General features: G+C 51.6%; 1 long non-coding RNA gene across 1 annotated transcript; it reads left to right on the top strand.

Annotated features, from left to right (window-relative positions):
• The first annotated feature begins 11,866 nt into the window (after window positions 1-11,866).
• LOC130708849 (uncharacterized) lies at window positions 11,867-19,306 on the top strand. Its single transcript, XR_009009268.1, has 2 exons — window positions 11,867-12,147; window positions 18,912-19,306. It is a non-coding gene; the product is annotated as an uncharacterized LOC130708849 (long non-coding RNA).
• Window positions 19,307-19,586: the final 280 nt, after the last annotated feature.

Here is a 19,586-nt window from a genome sequence, read left to right as displayed (position 1 = left end):
CCACTTGGTTCCCATTCCTGCCTGGGCCACCGCCACCCCTGCCTGCCCTGTTGTCTCCTCCAGCCCTCCCTCTGCCCAGCTGCCAGGCTGACTCCTCTCTCTGTCCCTTCCTCCATCCGTTAGCGTTTTCCGTTATTGTCTAACGAGCCACCCAGCATCAGGGTTGTAAAGCAACTGTTAGTTAAGCTCCTGGAGTCTGTGGTTCCGGACTTTCGACGGGGCCCCGCAGGACAGCTCTCCTCTGCCCCAGGATGTCTTGGGCCTCAGGCGGGAAGACGTGACCAGCTGGGGGCGACTCCGGTGGCAAGGCTGGACTCATCTGGAGACTTCTGCACCCTCGTGTCAGGGCTTTGGCAGGGATGGTTGGGCTTGGCCAGGGTGATTAACCAGAGCACCTGGGTACGGCCACTCCGGGGCAGTGGCCTCTGGGCTCCAGCAAACAGGGCAAAGCACCTGGAGAGTCATGGCATGGCAATTCTGCCACACGCTGTCATAGGCCACCCAGCCTTGAGAGGAGGGGACATGGACCCCACCTCAATCTTGGCAACATCATCCAGGAAGTTGCAGTCTTAACACTGCCACACTATCCTTTTTTCCCTTTTATTTTGACCTCGGGGCATAGACTCAAGTTGGCCCCTTTCCACCATCCTGTCGATCTGTCGTCTGTCCTGTGAGCAACACCTACGTCCCCCACACCATTCTCGTTCTTTCCCCTCCTCCAATCCACTTGCCATGTCCATGTTGTCTGCACATTCATTAGGATATACATCACATTGTGTGTATTTTAAACATTATATCAATAATTTTGTGCTGTAAATCTCATGGTGTTTCTCCAAACCTCACATATACAAATGTATACCTCCATGTTGCCGTGTGTGCACTGCTTTCCCTGGTCCTCCACCATGTGCCCATTCGGCCAATAGATACCTGGGGTCCTTGGGAGCCAGAGACTTAAGGGGCATAGTAAGTAACAAGGCAGATACAGTCCCTCCCTTCGTGGAGTTTCTATTTTCCTAGGCAAAGGCACATGTGAACAAGCAATAGTTTCCAATGATGATAAGTGCTGTGAAGACAATAAAGCGTGATGATGGCCTAGAGAGATGAGGGGGAGGGTTTCTTCTTCTTCATTTTTTTTTTCAAATGTTGGGTTTTAAAATTTTTATTTTATTTAATTAATTTATTTATTTTGGCTGCGTTGGGTCTTCGTTGCTGCACGCGGGCTTTCTCTTGTTGCGGCGAGCGGGGGCTACTCTTGGTTGCGGTGCGCAGGTTTCTCATTGCGGTGGCCTCTCTTGTTGCGGAGCACAGGCTCTAGGCACGCAGGCTTCAGTAGCTGTGGCCCATGAGCTCTAGAGCGCAGGCTCAGTAGTTGTGGCGCGCGGGCTTAGTTGCTCCGCGGCATGTGGCATCTTCCCGGACTGGGGATCAAACCCATGTCCCCTGCATTGACAGGTGGATTCTTAACCACTGCGCCACCAGGGAAGCCCCACACACCTCTACTTTAAACCATTCTTAACTTCCAAATTAAAACAAAGGCAAAATCATGCTTCTGCTTAATATGATGCAAGTATCCTGGCTAAAAAGAGGCTAATCTCTCCAGAAGAGACTGATGAACGTTTCACATCACTTTATCCATCTTTGGGTGGTACTGACTCTAAATGAATAATACGTTATCTTTAAGAATGTTGAACACTTGAACACTCTCAGAGAGAGAGTGTGATCATTAATAACAAACACTGGGATGTGAGGTCAACTATTGTTCACATATGTTAGGCAGAAGGGGTGGGAGAGGAACAGGGAGGAAGGAGGGCGGGTGGAACTAGTACAGGTGTGCCTCGCGTGAAGGGTAGGGTGAGGCTCTCGTTACTACGGCAGCCACGTGGCGGTCGCTGGCGCCTTCGTCCCCTGCCCACTCCACGTTCCCTGCGTCCTCAGCCAGCACCTCAGCTGCTCATGGTTCTTTGTCTGATGGAGTGGCCCCAAGGGTCTGTGCCTGTTTTGGGTGGTTCTAGTTTTCTGTTGGTGTTTACTCCAGGACCAAGGGGCACTCAGAGACACCGTAGAGTGTCTCCTGCCTTCCAGACATCGCCTGCTTACCCAGCTCTGTCTTGAAAACTCAGCCCCCCCCCCATGACCGTCATCCCCGCCGGCGCAGTGAGCTTCTGTCGATTCCCTGGCGTGAGGAGCCCCCAGTGGCCAGGTGGCTGTCAGCTGCAGCCTGATGCGCCCCCTGGTGGATGCGCTCTAGCGCTTGCCCGGGACTGAGGGGATCCCAGGATGTGGGACTTTCAGTTTTAAACCTAGGGAAGTCCTGGCAAACCAGAATAGCTAGTCACCCTAATGCACCCCTCCCTCGGAATCTGAGACCACTGGACAAGCAGAGCCCAGAGCTGCAGGGATGGGAAGCAAACATTTCACTGGTGGACCCTTTGGGATAGTAGAACACTGCCATTCCTATCTCTTGAGAGCTGGTCCCGTGGATCTTGGCTGTGCGAGACCCCGTAGGTTGCTGATTGAGAGCATTACCCCACCTCCATAGTCAAGCCTCCCGAAGGCCATTCCACCCTCTGTCCACCGTTCTACCAGGCTGGCTGCTTCGGGGAGATGGGAACACGCAGGACCGGTGGACTCCATGAGCACGGGCCCACTGATGCAGTTCACTTGCCGTGAGGTGAGTGCCTGGTCGGGAGTCACGCCGCGTGGCGGATGGCGTGGGTGGATGCGGCTTCCTGTGAGCCCACGGCGAGCGGTTCTGGCAGAAGCACTGCAGGCAGGGAAGGTACATCCATACCGAGGAAGTGTCTATTGTAGGACAAACGAGGCGCTGCCCCCAAGCCACTGCCCCTGGGACGGAAGAGGGGCTAGTGCTGGTCTCTGCTTTTGGCAGTTGGGCTCCCGGCAGTGACAGCAGCCGGATAAGCCCTGGTGGGTGGATGTCCAAGTTGTGACGCCGTGCGGAGCCTCCCTCCCCCCGCCTCGGCCACTTGGCTCATAAACCGGCTGGCCAAGGGCGACAGGTGGCGGGGGAAGCGGCTGACGTGCCCTCAGAATGGGCCACTTTGTCCTCTTGATGGATAAGGTCCTCCTTACCTGAGGCAGCTCTCGTGCAACACAAATTCTTTATACTTTTTTCACACCCAGAGAAGTCCGTCTGCTTACCTTGCCCCAGACGTCCTTGTCACCCGTTTTCCAATCACGTCCCTTCCTAGTGGCCGAGCATCCAGCCAGCTGGAGAGCTCATGACTGCCCGTGCCCAGGGCAGGTCTCTGCCTCTTACCTCGTCCTGCAAGGCGGCATGAACAGCCAGGGCACTGCTTGTCCCTCTCTGAGGGCGCACCCTCATCTCTGTCCTGCAACCCCCTGACCGTCCACGTCTGGGCCAGGCCCGCAGCCCCGTCTGTAACCAGGCCTGAGTTCCTTCCTTCTCAGGCACTTGGTCATCGGGAAGCCCCACGAAGCCTTGCTGCAGGTTGAGAGGGTGGAGGCGATGCGACGGCTACCTGGTCATGCTTGTTCATGACTTTCACGTGACTTCCTTGGGCCTCCGGGACCCGCTTGAGAGCAATCACATACACGCCGCTTCCACTGACAGGGCACTGCTGTGCGCCCGGCCGTTCGGCTCGGCGGTCACACACCCGCCCGTGATGGCAGCTCAGGTGGCATAATAACCGCGGCTCACGGCCGAGTGCTCAGTACCCAGGCGGTTATCTTCAGAATGTGGCAGAGCTTTGTGACGCCGCGGGGCCACACTCAGGCACCGCGGGCTCTGCTGGGTGGTGCGGCCCCTATGGCAGTGTGACCTGCTGCCGGGCTTCCTCGTCTCTGAGCCTCTCAGCTCCAGGGTCGGAGTGGTACAGCCACACGGGGTGAAAGTCGCCTCCCAGGAGCGAGACACGTCAGGCATCATGCCTCTTTCTTCCTGGTCGGAGGGACTGGATGCAGCCACTTGCCTGTGACTTGGGAAGGGATGTCTAGATGTGTACTGGCCTGCTGGAGCCCTAGGCATTTCAGAGGTGGCAAGCCTGGACTTTCTGTGGAGTTTATCTTCCACTCTGGTGTACGTTTGCCCTACTGAGGGTAGTTGCTACGTTCTGCTCATCGAGTTCGAACAACATGGCATCACGCATGGAAGGACCAGTGTGGCAGCTGTGGGAGGGACCAGTGGGCCAGATCCCCAGGGACTTGGTGTGACGTGGGTCGCTCTGTCTCTGAGGGAGGGCTGTGGAGGGGTGCTGCTGTCTCTCGAAAGCCGGCTCTTCCGACGGTCCCTACTAGCCGGGATGGAAAGACCCATCGCTCAACGGCTGGGCTCCCGGCTAGGAGCCAGTGGGGCTTTGCTTCAGCAGCGAAACCACGTCAGGAGCAGCGGCTGCGGTTGGAGTTGCCACCTGACTAGCTTTGCGGTCACTGTCTGTCGTTCTGCAGGACCCCGTCTTCTGCACAGGCCCAGTAGGAGAGGGCCGTGCTGGGCGTCCCACTCCTGGGCCCTAGGTCCTTGCCGTGGCGCCGACCTCTGCACTCCCGTCGGGGAGGCCTCACTGCTTTGCTTCACTATCTTCCTCGGCCCAGGAGGTCCTGGTGGCTTCCCTCGGCCTTCCCCCCGTAACAGCCCTCCCTCCGCGGGACAGGACACCAGCATGGGTTCTGCCAGCTGCTGAGTATACCCACTCCGATGACTGCATTCTGGAACGGGGGGTGACCACACATGGGTCCAGGGACCCACTGGACCCACCGTTAGATAGACATGACCCAAACATTGTGGATCACCTGAGCGCCATAAGCCGCTGCTCTGACTGGTGGTCACAGGGGTGGCTTGGGTACCCTGAGAAGCCCGGGGTCTTTGCTTCCCCATCCTCAGACACCTGGTAAGTGTCCCTGAGGGGCCTCAGGGGAGCGCGGGGAGGAAGGTTCACAGTACCTTTCTGGTCGCGTGACAAGGTCCTTCCTCAAGGGCACGGGCCTCACCCTCATCCAAGGAGGCTTTGGGTCTGTGGACCAGCTCAGCCCGGGAAATTGGTCGGGGGTCTGTGGCTTTCTGTCACGGTGATTTAAGTCAGGCTTCTTGTCATGGACTGAACGTTTGTGTCCCCCCTCCCCAAATTCACATGCTGTAACCCTAACCCCCAATATGATGGCGTTTGGAGATGGGCTTTGGGGAGGTAATTAGGGTTAGATGAGGCCATGAGGGTGGGGCCCTGGTCTGATGGGGTTAATGCCCTTACAGGGAGACGCCAGAGACCTCGCGCTCTCTCCACGCACACCCCAAGGAAAGCCCGTGTGCACACGGAGGTGGCAGCCGCCTGCAGCCAGGAAGAGGGTCTCACCAGAAGCCGGCCACACTGGCTCCCTGATCTCGGACTTCCAGCCTCCAGGGCTGCGAGGAAACAAATGTTTGTTTACGAACGCGCTCTCGGAACGGGATTCTTTCGTGTGGAGCAGACTTACTGTGTGGGTGTGAAGGATGAAGACAATAGAGGTAAAAGGCCCTTTTCATCATACCACGTCCAGGGTACATACTATCAACGAAACTTATGACTGTTGACGCTGGCTGTGATCACCGGGCCGAGGCGTGCTTGTCCGGCTTCTCTGCTGTAAAATTACTCCCCCTCCCCCTTCAATCCTGTGCCTTTGGGGAGGAGGTCCCCATGCACAGCCTGCATTTAAGGGTGGGGGGAGTCCGGCTCTCCTCACTGTGGGGTGGAGTGTTCACAGAATTTATTTGGAATTCTCAGCATGGGAGATTTGCCTCTTCTCCTCCATTTATTAATTTGTTCAATCACTTATGTCAGTGTGATCACATGGATACGTATTTTATGCTTTGGGTTATGGTACACTATTACTTTGTTGATTTTGTCCCTCAAATTGTTCCAGCTTTGGCTGCTGGGAACTCTGTCAGTTGGCTCCTGTGTCCCTTTGACACACCCTATCTTTGTGTTTTCTGTTTTGTTTTTTTGAGCACCTCCTTACCTTCCGGCTACAAGATGCTCCAGGCTCATCCAGTATATTTCTATTTCCAGTCCTAGGGTCAGCCTTTTCTTCAAGGGATTCTGGTTCCTTCCTTTTGTTAGAGAATGGTCTTAGAAACCCAGATCTGGGAGATAGATGTGTTCATTGCTGCTGGGGTCTTGTTTCTTTGTGCCCTCTCAGCAGACAAAGCAAAGAAATATATGTGCATGCCAACCTTGCATACACACACATGTTACAAATATTCCTGTGTGTAACCACCTGTCTCTACATTAAACTGAACGTGAGTTCTCACTGACGTCGTCAACCAGCATCTGTTATCCACGGATCATTCTCCCCTTGGTCGCCTGTAACCTCCCACTCCTCCGGGGTGAGACTCCCGGCCCCCAACATCCGTGTACTTTCCTGTTCAATCCCAGCGCACGTGTACAGCAGGGACACGGTTGTTAACCCATGCCCCATGGGAAACAACTTCACCACTAGAGCCCAGTGCTGTGTGCACGTCCCTTGCCTTCAGGCCTACAGACCCCACTTGTTTCCAGAGTGACTGAGGTCAGCACCTTTCGTCCGGCCCCTCCTTGAGGGAGTTTCACACACTGTAAGGCAGGTATGTTCTCCTGTCACAGTCTGCATTCCTTCCTGGGGTTATTTGTTTTCTTATCACTGAGTTTTAAGAGTTCCTTGTTTATTTTGGACACAATCCTATATTGAATATATATTTTGGAAATATTTTCTCCTAATCTATGGCTTGTCTTTTCATTGTCTTTACAGTATATTCAGCAGAGCAGAATTTTAAAATTTTAATAAAGTCCAACTAATCAATTTTTTTCTTTCAGGGGCTGTGCTTATGTTGTTGTAGCTAAAAAATCATCACCAAATCCAAGCCCACCTAGATTTTCTCTTATGTTATCTTCTGGAAGATTTATAGTTTTGGTCTATGATAAATTTTTAGTTAGTTCTTGTGGAAAGTATAAGATCTGTGTCTAGAGTCATTTTTTTGCTTATAGATATCCGCTTGTTCCAGGAAGTTTGTTGAGAAGACTGTCTTTCTCCATTGTATTGCCTTTGCTCATTTACCAAAGATCTGTTGACTATATTTGTATGGATCTATTTCTGGACTCTCTGTTCTGTTCCATTGATCTATTTATCTCGTCTTTTGCCAAAACCAGGCTGTCTTAATTACTGTAGCTTTGTAATAAGTCACATAGTATCAGTCCTCCAACTTTGTCATTCCTTTCAGTATGATGTTGGCTATTCTGGATTTTTGCCTTTTCATATAATCTTTAGAATCAGTTTGTCAATATCAACAAAATAACTTGCTGGGATTTTGACTGGGATTGCATTGAATCTATAGGTCAAGTTGGGAAGAAATGACATCTTAACAATATTGAGTTCCTGTCAGTGAACATGCAATATCTCTCCCCTTATTTAGATCTTTGATTTCATTCATCAAAGTTTTGTAGTTTTCCTTATGTGGATCCTGTACATATGGTTTTTTTTTTTAGATTTATACCTAAGTATTTAATTTTCTAGGGTGCTAATGTAAATGGTACTGTGCTTTGAATGTCAAATTTCCATTGTTCAATGTAAAATAGATAGCTAGTGGGAAGCAGTCGCATAGCACAGGGAGATCAGCTCGGTGCTTTGTGACCAGCTAGAAGGGTGGGATAGGGAGGGTGGGAGGGAGGGAGACGCAAGAGGGAAGAGATATGGGGATATATGTATATGTATAACTGATTCACTTTGTTATAAAGCAGAAACTAACACACCATTGTAAAGCAATTATACTCCAATAAAAATGTTAAAAAAAATTTCCATTGTTCATTGCTAGTATATAGGAAAGCGATGTACTTTTGTACATTAATAACCTTGTAATAATCGCTTATGCATTCCAGGTGTTTTTTTATTTTTTGTTTTGTTAATTCTTTGGTTTTCCTATACAGACACTATTGTCATCTGTGAACAAAGATAGTTTTATTTCTTCTTTCCCTATCTGTGTATATTTTATTTCTTGTCTTATTCCATTATCCTGGATTTCTAGTATGATGTTGAACGGAAGTAATGAGAGAGGACATCCTTGCCTTGTTCCTGATCTTAAGGGGAAAACATCTGGTTTCTCACAATTAAGTATGATGTTAGTGGTGCATTTTTTGGTAAATGATCTTGATCAAGTTGAGGAAATTCCCCTCCGTTCCCATTTTGTTGAGAATTTTATTTTTTTTAAATTAACTTATTTATTTTAAAATTTTATTATTTATTTATTTATGGCTGCGTTGGGTCTTCGTTGCTGTGCGTGGGCTTTCTCTGGTTGTGGCGAGCAGGGGCTTCTCTTGTTGAGGAGCACGAGCTCTAGGCACGTGGGCTTCAGCAGTTGTGGCACATGGGCTCAGTAGTTGTGGCTCACGGGCTTCTTAGTTGCTCTGCTGCATGTGGGATCTTCCTGGACCAGGGCTTGAACCCGTGTCCCCTGCACTGGCAGGCAGATTCTTAACCACTGTGCCACCAGGGAAGTCCCGAGAATTTTAATTATGAATTGGTGTTGGGTTTTGTCAAACACTTTTCTGCATCAATTGATTAGATCATATTATTTTTCTTTCTTAGCCTGTAGATGTGATAGGTTACATTAATTGATTTTAAAAATATTGAATCAGCTTTGCACACCTGGAACAAATCCCACTTGGTAGTAGTATGTAATTGTTTTGTGGTGTATAATTAATTGTTGGATTTAATTTGCTAATATTTTGTTGAGAATTTTTGCAGTTCTATTCATGAGAGATATTGATCTGTAGTTTTCCTTTCTTCTTATGTCTTTATCTGCTTTTGGTTTTATTAGGTTAATGCTGGCCTCAGAATGAGTTAGGAAGCATTCTCTCTGTTTCTATTTTCTGGAAAAGATTGTAGAGAATTGGTAGCATTTCTTCCTTAAATGTTTGGTACAATTCACCAGTGGAACCATCTGGGCCTGGAGCTTTCTTGTTTGGAAGATTATTAACTATTGATTCAATTTCTTTAATAGATACAGGCCTATTTAGTTTATTTCTCCTTGTGTGAGTTTTGGTAGTCTGTGTCTTTCAAGGAATTTGTCCATTTCATCTACATTATCAAATTTGTGGGCATAAAGTTGTTCATAGTATTCCTTTATTAACCCCTTAATGTCTGTGGAAACTGTAGTGATGGCCCCTCTTTCATTTCTCATTGTAGTAATCTCTGTTTTCTCTTTTTATTTCTGGTTAACCTTCCTAGAAGTTTATCAATCTTATTTACTTTTTTTCCCTCAAACAACCAGCTTTTGGTTCATTGTTTTGTTTTTTTTAAATTGATTTCCTATTTTCAATTTCCTTGATTTCTGTTCTGGTTTATATCATTTCTTTTTTTTTTTTTTTTTTTAATACATTTATTTATTTATTTATTTTTGGATGTGTTGGGTCTTAGTTTCTGTGTGAGGGCTTTCTCCAGTTGCGGCGAGCGGGGGCCACTCTTCATCGCGGTGCGCGGGCCTCTCACTGTCGCGGCCTCTCCCGTTGTGGAGCACAGGCTCCAGACGCGCAGGCTCAGTAATTGTGGCTCACGGGCCTAGCCGCTCCGCGGCATGTGGGATCTTCCCGGACCGGGGCACGAACCCATGTCCCCTGCATTGGCAGGCGGATTTCTAACCACTGCGCCACCAGGGAAGCCCTATATCATTTCTTTTATATTGTTTTCTTTTGGCTTATATTACCTTTCTTTCTCTAGTTTCCTAAATAAGAAGTTTACATTATTGATTTTAGGTCTTTTTTTCTAATATACGCATTTATACCATAGATTTCCTTCTAAGCGCTGCTTTCACTACATCCCACACATTTTGGTAAGCTGTGTTTTCATTTTAATTTAGTTCAAATTCTTTTTTAAAAATTCCTCTTGGAACTTATTTTTTGATTCATGCCCAAGTGGTCTTGGGTTAAGCTGCATGCAGCAATTGAGGCTGCAAATGGTCAGTGACACTGCTCCCATGTTTAAGCAAACCCACGTGCCGGAGATCCAAGCCAGATTCAAGCTGGGCCACCTGTTCGGATGTGGGGATGGTGGGCCTCAGATGCCTCTGCATGGGGGAATGGGGCTACCTTCCAGCCATCATCACCTCTGATTATTGCCACTTAACCCCCATCCCCAACCACGTGCTCTCATTGGACCCCCAGGTTGTCCTGGGTGGGGGACAGACCGCTGTCTTCATGCCCAGAGACAATGGTCAGAACCCCGTCTACCAGGCTGGTGAGACGGCCCAGCCCAAGTCAGCACCTGGGTGGGTCACGATGGCAACAGACGGCCAGCTTGAGCCTGCCTTGGCTGAGTGGGGAGGAGCACCTCCGGCCGTGTCTGGGTTGATACCACTGTCAGGCCCTCAGAAAAGAAGCTAAGGGTCATTGGAGATGTGACCTGCACCCCACCTGGGACTCGTGAGGGTCTGAGTCAGCATCCCGGGAGCATGGCAGCAGTCAGGTCTGTGGGTCGCCTCACCCCGCAGGTGGACTATCGAGCAAGTGTGGGACACGCTGAGCGGGAGTGGCCCAGCCCCTGTCAGCCCCTCCAACCCGTGACAATTTGAGTTTGGCTGAGGGTAGGATTGTCGAGGGAAGCTATTGGCAGGGGGCCCCTGTGCACCCTGTGTGTCCTTGCTGAATGGCTGGATTGCAGGGCTGACTGTCTGAGGCCGAGTGCTTTCTGTTGCCATGACGACTGCCACTAGGCAAGTCAAGGGGACCCAGGGGGACCACCATCGCCTGCCCGCTCCTGGGGGGAGGGACTTCTGTGTCTGCTGCTTGCCCCACGGCCCCAAGTCCCTCAACTATGATACGACCCACTCTGCATGCCGCCCATCACATCACCCTGGAACACAGGGCAGGGACCTGGTGCTGCCGTGCGAGGCCTGTGCGCTGTGATCCCGAGTCCCACCGGCTCCTGTCAGCACCTGGGGAGTGGTGAGAGGTTTGTTCTTGGCATCCTCTATGAGCCTGCAGTTCTACCACCTTCCCTGCAGGGGCTGCTTAGCCCCTGCATGGGAGGCCAGACCACTCACCCAACACTGGACCAGCACAATGCAGGCCTCGCCACGGCCCCATGGCTGTCCTCCTGAGTCACCCCCCCCCCCCACACACATCCAGATCTGGCCTCTGACCGCTTCTCTGGATTCGCGTCACTGGAGGGACTACAGCCCTTCTGTGCCCCAGGGCCCTTGCACGGCTGTCTCCTCTGGCCAGAATGTTCCCCTAGGCTTGTCCCTTAGGGAATTTCCTCCTTGGCTCTCACTGACCTCGCCCTCACTCCCTTGCGTCTCATCACATTTTCTACGTCACACTGCTTCATGAGCTTCTTAGCCCTTACCGAATCCTGAAATTATCCTGCTTACTTTTTTTTTTTAATTTAAAAAATTGAGGTAGAGGGAATTCCCTAGCGGTCCAGTGGTTAGGACTCCGCGCTTTCACTGTGGAGCGCCGGGGTTCAAGCCCCAGTCCGGCAACTAAGATCCCGCAAGCGCAAGCGGCGCGGTGGGTGGGAGTAGTGGGGGAAATTGAGATACAGTTGATGTATATCCTGCTTTAAGCTTCATGAGGGCAGGGCCTGGTCCTTCCTCCCGGTGGGTCCCCAGCGCATTGGCGGGGGAGGGCGTCCATCCTCCCTGGCCGGCTCCCTGGGGGAAATCAGCAGTCCCCTCCCGCAGACCCTGGCCCAGACCCACGGCGGCAGGGCTCGGCCAGCCACCGTTCCGCCGGCTGTGTCTGCCGGTCGGAATCCATCTGCGCTGGGCCAGCAGCCGCGGGCTGAAACCAGACCCCGCACCCGGGTCCCGCAAGTCCCCTCTGCCTCCTCTCCCGGCGGCTGCCCCCACCCCCACCCCCACCCCCACCCCCCGCTGTCCCTGCAGCCGCGTTCTGTCCCCGCGGCCACCAGGTGGCGCCGCAGGCCCACGCACAGCCGGAGGGCAGGGCCGCCGGGCGCCTCTCTCCGGGAGCCGGTGGGGCCGGGGTAGGAGGTGAGGGTCTGCGCCCGGCGAGCGGCTGAGGCGGCCAGAGTCGTCCGGGCGGCTCGGGTGGTGTCCTCGGAGGGGGCGACACGTTTCCTGGTGCGCCCCGGGGGCCGCCGGCGGGGCTGTAGTTGTCGAGAGGGTCCCTCGGGGAGCTCCGTGACCCCCGACCGCTCCAGGCCCGGGTAAGGGGCGGAGAATCCAAGGAAGCGGGGCTGGCCGCGGGGGCGGGGACTGCGGCGGAGGCGGGCGGGGCGGGGGGGAGGGGGGAGACGGGGGGCGTGGGGGAGGGGGAGACGGGGGGCGGGGGGAGGGGAGACGGGGGGCGGGGGGAGACGGGGACCGGGGGTGGGGGCGCGGGGCGCAGGGACTGGGCGGGGACCCCGGGGCTGGCGGGTCGATGGCCTGGTTGCAGCCTCCGAGCCTCCCATTTCCCCGAAGTGACGGGGCGCGCGGGGGCGGGGGAGCGCGGGAGGCCTGGAGGCAGGGGCTGCGGCCGGAAGCGGGAGGGGCGCGGGCACTGGGGGCAGATGGGCCCTGCGGGCGGCAGAGCTTTGTGTCCGAGAAATGGTGAAAGTAGAGAGACACGTGGGTGGGTTTGTGGGAGCGCTCCGCTCTGCGCGGGACCCTGCTGAGGAAGGGGGCGGCGGGGAGAGGGGACATCGCCTCTGCGGTAGCGTGTGACGCTGCTGGGACAGAGCCCAGATTAGAAAAGCGCCCACGGCTGGGGCCCTGACATTTCCCCTCAGGTCTGAGCCTTGGGGATGAGACCGCCCCAACCTCCCCGGTGGGACGGCAGCTCCTCCAGCTTGCCCGGAACCTTAGATCCCGAACCTGCAGGCCAGCCGCAGACCTGCCTGCGGAGTGAGAATTCGGGGGACCCCGACTCCCTAGACCAGGGGCCAGTGGTGAGGGGAGCGGGGAGATGGGGCGGGGGGGGGGGGAATGTCGTCCCTGGGGCAAAGGTGGTGCCGGTGTGGTGTAGACGTGTCTGGTTCCCTCTGCCCAGGCCTCCTCTCCGGTCTCCAGGCCCCCTGTGGGGGGCACCTGGAAATTGTTATGAGAAGGGAAGTTCTTTCTCTCTGACCCAGGGGTCCATGTTTTCTAAAACTGTGGTGGGTTCACTTGTCAGCTTGCAAGGTGGGTGAAATCTCAGACCCTTCAATTCTTCACAGAAAAACCTTCCAACCCAGGGTTTTACTGCAATCCCCCCTCCCCCCAAGCCACCCCTCCCCCTCCCCCCCCCACCCCGGCTCCGGCCTTTGTTCTCTTAACCAATTAGACCTGAGGCTAAGCCCGCCACCAGGCTGCCCCTGCTCAGAAGCCTCATCCATCAGGGCGGGGCCAGGCCTCCCTGCAAACAGCAGCCCTGTGGGTACCCTCCTGGGGCTGCTGGTGGACGGGGGCTTTTGCCTCCTTAATACCCTGACATGGACGCGAACAGTCTGTACATCAGATTAACTCCACGTTGTATTCTGGCCCCAGTTCCCATTGGACCCTACTTTCCACCCCAGATTACCCTTAACCCCGTTCAGTGCAGCAGAAATTACACTTTCAGGTCAACGGCAGCATAGAGGCTCTGACGCTGTGACAGCCCAAATTTGAGTATAAATCTTTTCCCAATATCCAGTATCCCAGGAGAAATTACGGTACAAGAATTAACCCTTTCCCGAAGTAATATAAACCTCAAAGAAATTGAACTACAATTCTTAAGTTCAAGTCCAAACAAGCTCAAGTACTAGGAAGGAAAACAATCTCAAACAAATCAGTTCTGTGTTGCAGTTTCTGATAAACAGGTCACGTGACTTCCCGACTCCTCTGGGCGAGTCTATGGCCCCGGGGCTGGGGGCTGGCAGTCAGGAAGGCGGGATGGATTCCAGACACAGAAGCCAGCCTGAGTTTGCAGTTTCCTGGCAGCAGGAGCTCACAGTCTAGGCTTTGTTGCTTTGACGGTCAAAAAAGGCTGCTTTGTTGTGTCAAGAGGGAAACTTTCCCCTTCTTCCCTTCTAGGGTTTTCGGCTTGTGTAATAATTAAATTGACATAAAACAAGTTAGCAGCAGAAAAACAAATTTTGTGCGTACAGGAGCCCCATAAAAACATGAGACCCAAAGGGCAGCCACATGATTGTGGCTTTGGTAACTTCCTGAGCCAAGGAGAGGGGTGGGGTCTCGGGGTACAGAGGAAGGCAGGCAGCAGGATGTTGGTGCAGAAAGGCTGCTCTGCAGTACATCTCTTAGCTAGCTTCCGGGTCTCCAGTGTAAATTAGGCAGTTGAGAGGGAGGTAACACACTTTTCCTGAATCTGCTGGACTTTGCATTTAAAGCTCTTCAGGACACCACCCAAGGCCAGATTAAAGGAGTGCAAGCCCTGCAGACACCCTGATGCTTATCAGCAACCCTGCCCTGGAACCATTGCTATAAAACTCCTCACCACATCCTCCCTGGCTGGAAAACAGTTTTGAGGGCGTGAGCCCACTGTGTCCCTCTTTGCCTGGCAAAGCAATAAAGCTATTCTCTTCTACTTCACCCAAAACTCGGTCTCTGGGATTCAATTCGGCACTGGTGCACAGAGGCCGAGTTTTCAGCATCGATATTTTGGGGTGGCAAAACCTGCTCCCCTTCAGTTTAAAGAAGAAAGTCCTTCTGGGGGTCTTCCGTGGCTCTGCCTGTCCGAGGCCTGGAGTTGGCAGGGTGAGGGGCCAGGGTGTCCCCTGAGCACCTTCTGTCCCACCTTCCTCTCCCTGCCTGGGGTTTTGTCAGCCACCTAGGGTTAAATCAACACAGCCAGAGTCTCTCTCCTTTAAAAAGGCCCAAGAGTTATTAGGTCGAATATGATTTTCACATCACCAGATCTACAGCCACACAATTTAGAACACGGTTCTCTCCACTTCGCAGAGATTTTCCAGGAAAAACCCAAGATTCTCCAGCAGCAGAGACTGGGGGTGTTTGAGGGAGAAAGGAGAGACCGTGGAGGAGACCGTCTGGTCAGTGGTCACTTCAGGTGGCAAAACAGCACAGGCTGTTGCTTCCTGCCCCTTCTGCACTGAGAGAGGCTGGGCGCCAGGAATCATGCCCCTGCCTGGACCCCAGGCTTTGGGGAGGAGGAGGCCCAGCCGGGCAGAAGGGCTGGAGGACTGTCAGTCCCACACACTCTCGTCCCCAGTATCCCCAGGAAATGGGAGCAGCTCCCCCATAGCAAGAAGTGGAGACTTGAAAGAAAAACAGCCCGTTTACCGACATAGCCATCTGACTGAGTCATCACACCGGATGGACCCAGAACACTGAAAAATGTGGTTAACATAATTCCCCATAATCAGACCTGGGCGGTGCTGGGGCAGCAGAGACAGACCTCAAGAACGGAATAGGACTAAGCCCAGCACAGAAGGAAGCTAGTGCATGGGGTACAGATGAACTGAACTCCGAAACCACACAAACGCTGGAAGAAAACGGGTGAATCCCTCTTTGATCTCAGGGTAAAGGAAGTCCTTCTAACTGGTAAAGGGAAAAGCACAGGCCCAAAATGGGGTCATTTGTGCTAAAGTCCATGATACCAAACCTAGCCTTCTACCCGACTTAACTGCATTTCAGCCTTCCCCAGAAATGTGATCTTAATCAGCCAGCCTGGAATTTCCTGGTCGGCACCGAGGAGGTGATCTGCTCCGGGGGTGCTCTCCACCCCCACAGGATGAAGGAGCAGCTTGCTGTACCCCCGCCCGCCCCCCAGGAAGAGATGTCCTGGCCCCACCCTCCTTCCTATAAAGCCTTCCGTTTTGTACTGCTCCTCTGAGCGCCCTGGTACTTGCTGGATGAGACGCTGCCAATTCATGAATCACCAAAGAAAGCCAGTTAGAGCTTCAGATTTGCTCAGTCAAACTTTGTTTTTTACAGAACCAGACAAGAACAAAAGGTGAATAAATTTGACTACATAAACAGTTTTTAAAGTGTGACAAAAATGCCATATACAAAGTACAAACAACTGACAAATTGGGAGAAAATATTCGGAACATACGCCCAGGAAAGGGGCGAATAACCCTAACATGTCAAGAAGTCTTAAAAAGCTGAATAGGGAAAATGGAGAAAATACACGAGCAGAAAATTCATATTAAAAAAAATAAACCCTCAACATATGAAAAAACATTGAAATCACTCATCATTAGAGAAATGCAATTAATATAAGACTGAGGTCCCACTTCTCACCTATCAAAGTGGCAAGAAATTTAAAATTATGACCCAATCGTTTGTTGAAGCTGCAGGGTAACCAGCACACTTGTATATCGCTGGGGGGGGGGGGCGGCACAAATGGTAAATCCTGAAGGGAAATTGGGTGAGACCTGACAAAAATATATATGCACTTAGCCTTGACCAAGCAACCCTTGTTTTCAGGAATCTACCCTGAAGATGCACTTCAAACAATGGGAAATAGATATGCAAAGGGGATTCACTGCAACATTGTTTAATCACAAAACATTAGGAGCAACTTAAATGTCCATACTTAAGAGAGTGGTAGGATAAACAGGTACATCCAGACTGGCGTGCAGGCCCTGAAGGACGAGAAGGAGGGTCACTCTAAATGGAGGGGGTGTGATTTCCAGCCCATACCATTTAGCGGAAAAGTACAGAAGATCACCTATAGTGCTTCCTTTCTTTTAAGAAGGAAGATGATATGCGTGCGTCTGCTCATTTGTGGAAAAAGACACAGGAAGCGTGAGCCAGAAACTGAAGAGACTGGTTACCTGCTAGGTGGGTGAGGAAGGGACAGACAAGGTGGTGTGGACCCCACTGAGTACATCTTTTTATGGAAATTCAACTGCTGGAACCAAAGTAATGCTTCACATACCCCAAAAGTAAACAGGCAGTTTGGACCAATAAGGACTGGGGAGCATCCAAAATGGGATCCGAGCCTCAGAAGTGAGTCTAGTGCAGATGAAGGAGCTCCACCAAGGAGGGCAGGGCAGGAAAAACTAGCCAAGTCGAGTGGTAACAGGAATTTGACAGGAAGCCTTAAGGCTGACGACAAAAAGGGCTGCCGGTGAATACGTGGTAACAGGACTTCCCTCAGGGCTGTGGTCTAGGACTTCTGGAACTATTTTATCTGTACGTGAGAACTGGACAAATACGTAAATCTCTGTAGATGAGAACTGACCTTCTTGCTGTTGGAGAAAGAAGTTAGGAGAAGGGAAGGAGGAAGGCTTGACGTGAGCCCTGCAGGGTGGGGTGGGTGTCCCGCGGTCTGTGTAAACTAGTGGTCTGTAACCTACACACAGAAAGACACCGAGAAAAGGATGTGTGTGTGGTTAGTACACATACGTGTATTTCCCATCTCTGCTGAGAGGGCCCAGAGGCTATGACACCCAGAGGCAAGGAGCACACGGGCCCCCGGATCTTGGTTCCTAAGAGCAGTCATTCTCTGACAAAGGAACTCGGCTCCCTGGAGAAATGACCGATTCCAGGGCTGGGGCAGGGAACCCCCAAGGTGGGCCTAGAGTGTCTTGTGCCAGAACGTAAGGAAGTGCTCAAAAACACAAACAAAAGCAGATAAGGGCTGTTGACAGACAGTAGGAGCCCGTAGTAGTCAAAGCTGGGACAACATTGGCAATAGCACAGTGAGAGTCACTGGATTGTAGGCCAAGAATAAAACAAGTGTCCCTATGTCCTTGATGATCTAAACAAGCAATTGATTAAATAATAAATGGAGGATAAGGGGAAGTTCTTCTTTACAGTAGGGTTCTAATTAACAAATGGCGAAGGAGAGAGAGAAACAGAAAATCACTGTTACGCAATATTATAGTAATAACTGTCATAGGCAAGATCTGCTGATGGATACTAAATTTGTGGGTGAAAGTTGGAGAAGGAGCATGCTTTGCACAGTCTTGAAGTATCTCCCCAATATACTAATTAACTACAAAGAAAACAGTGATTTTGCATGGAGACACCTAGTAGATACCACTTTAGCCAGTGCCCAAGGTCAGCACCACTGATGCCAAAAACTCGGCCTCTGTGCACTGGTGTGGAATCAAATCTCGGAGACAGAGTTTTGGGTGAAGTAGAAGAAGAGCTTTATTGCTTTGCCAGGTAAAGAGGGACACAGCAGGCTCATGCCCTCAAAACTGTGTGTCCCAACTCAGGTGGATTTGGTGAGGAGTTTTATAACAGTGATTCAAGGGCAGGGTTGCTGAGAAGGATCAGGGTGTGTGCAGGGCCTACACTCCTTTCATCTGGCCTCAGGCGGTCTCCTGATGAGCTTCTCTGGTTCTCAAGGTTATCAAACTGTGACCTTCTCTGGAATGAAGAATGCTTCATCAAGCAGTTAACATCTTCCATTTCTTGGGGGTTTTAGTTCTGCAGAAGAGCTCAAAGGTATTGTTCTGTGCATCCCTTGAGGTGGGACCAGGACCTGCCCCAAGGCTGCACTAGTGTTTCTTGGCTGCTCCTCCCCTGTCTCTGCATCCCCTCCCTTCCCTGATTAGCAACTGTTTGAATCTGCCCTTTAGAACTCAGGGAAGGTAAAGAAATGGGGGACACAGAAAGGCTTTTGTGCCCAGGAACCCCACAGGATCCTGCTTGGTTTAACCACTGTCAATAAGTATGATATGATATGTTTTATAACTATGTCAAAGAGCTCCGTGTTATGATAATACTGAGAAGGTCCCAACATCATTTCTGTAGTATTTCTGCCCAAAATTCATAACCTCTGTTAAAAAGGAGTCAACAAACCTAAAACGGAGGCACCTACGTTAGGCTACATGGCAGCAAACCAAGACTTAACATCTAACCTAATTGCCGTTTCAACCTTCCTCAGAAATGTGACATTTAACCAGCCAACCTGGAATTCCTGGCCAGCACTAGGAGGAAATTTGCTGATAGACCCTCTTCTGTTCTCCTAAGAGGGCAACCTTGCCTAAAAAATGCATTCTTTGCTAATAATTTCCTTTTTCTTGGGGCTTCCCAGGTGGCGCAGTGGTTGAGAATCCGCCTGCCAATGCAGGGGACATGGGTTCGAGCCCTGGTCCGGGAAGATCCCACATGCCGCGGAGCAACTAGGCCCGTGAGCCACAATTACTGAGCCTGCGCGTCTGGAGCCTGTGCTCCGCAACAAGAGAGGCCGCGATAGTGAGAGGCCCGCGCACCGCGATGAAGAGTGGCCCCCGCTCGCCGCAACTAGAGAAAGCCCTCGCACAGAAACGAAGACCCAACACAGCCATAAATAAATAAATAAATAAAATTTAATAATTTCCTTTTTCTTGTTCCCTTTCTGCAGCTATAACGAAGTTCCTTTCTATTGCTGGATGGGATGTGGCCTGATTCATGAATTGCTTAATAAAGCCAATTAGGTTCCCAAATTTACCCAGCTGAATTTTTGTTATTTAACAGCTTTGGTGGCAGTGGTGGGATCAAAGGAAATTTCCAGCAGCCTTGGTGACAAGGAGAAAGGCAGTCACTGTACCGTGAACCCCTTTTTGAGTTCACTGTCTTCCAGGGGCCGTGGGTACATCCCCTCTCGGTTCTGAGCTCTGCTCTCTGTGTCAAGCCCCTGGTTTAATTGGCCTACGGGGCAGGACAGCTCATGCTGGCAGCCGGTTCTTTTTTTTTTTTTTTTTTAAAGATTTTTTGGATGTGGACCATT

The sequence above is a fragment of the Balaenoptera acutorostrata genome, chromosome 9 (genome assembly GCF_949987535.1).
Source record: "Balaenoptera acutorostrata chromosome 9, mBalAcu1.1, whole genome shotgun sequence".
NCBI classification, from domain to species: Eukaryota; Metazoa; Chordata; class Mammalia; order Artiodactyla; family Balaenopteridae; genus Balaenoptera; species Balaenoptera acutorostrata.
The sequence above is the reverse complement of the archived record's forward strand: the minus strand, read 5'-3'. Positions and strand labels throughout refer to the sequence as shown.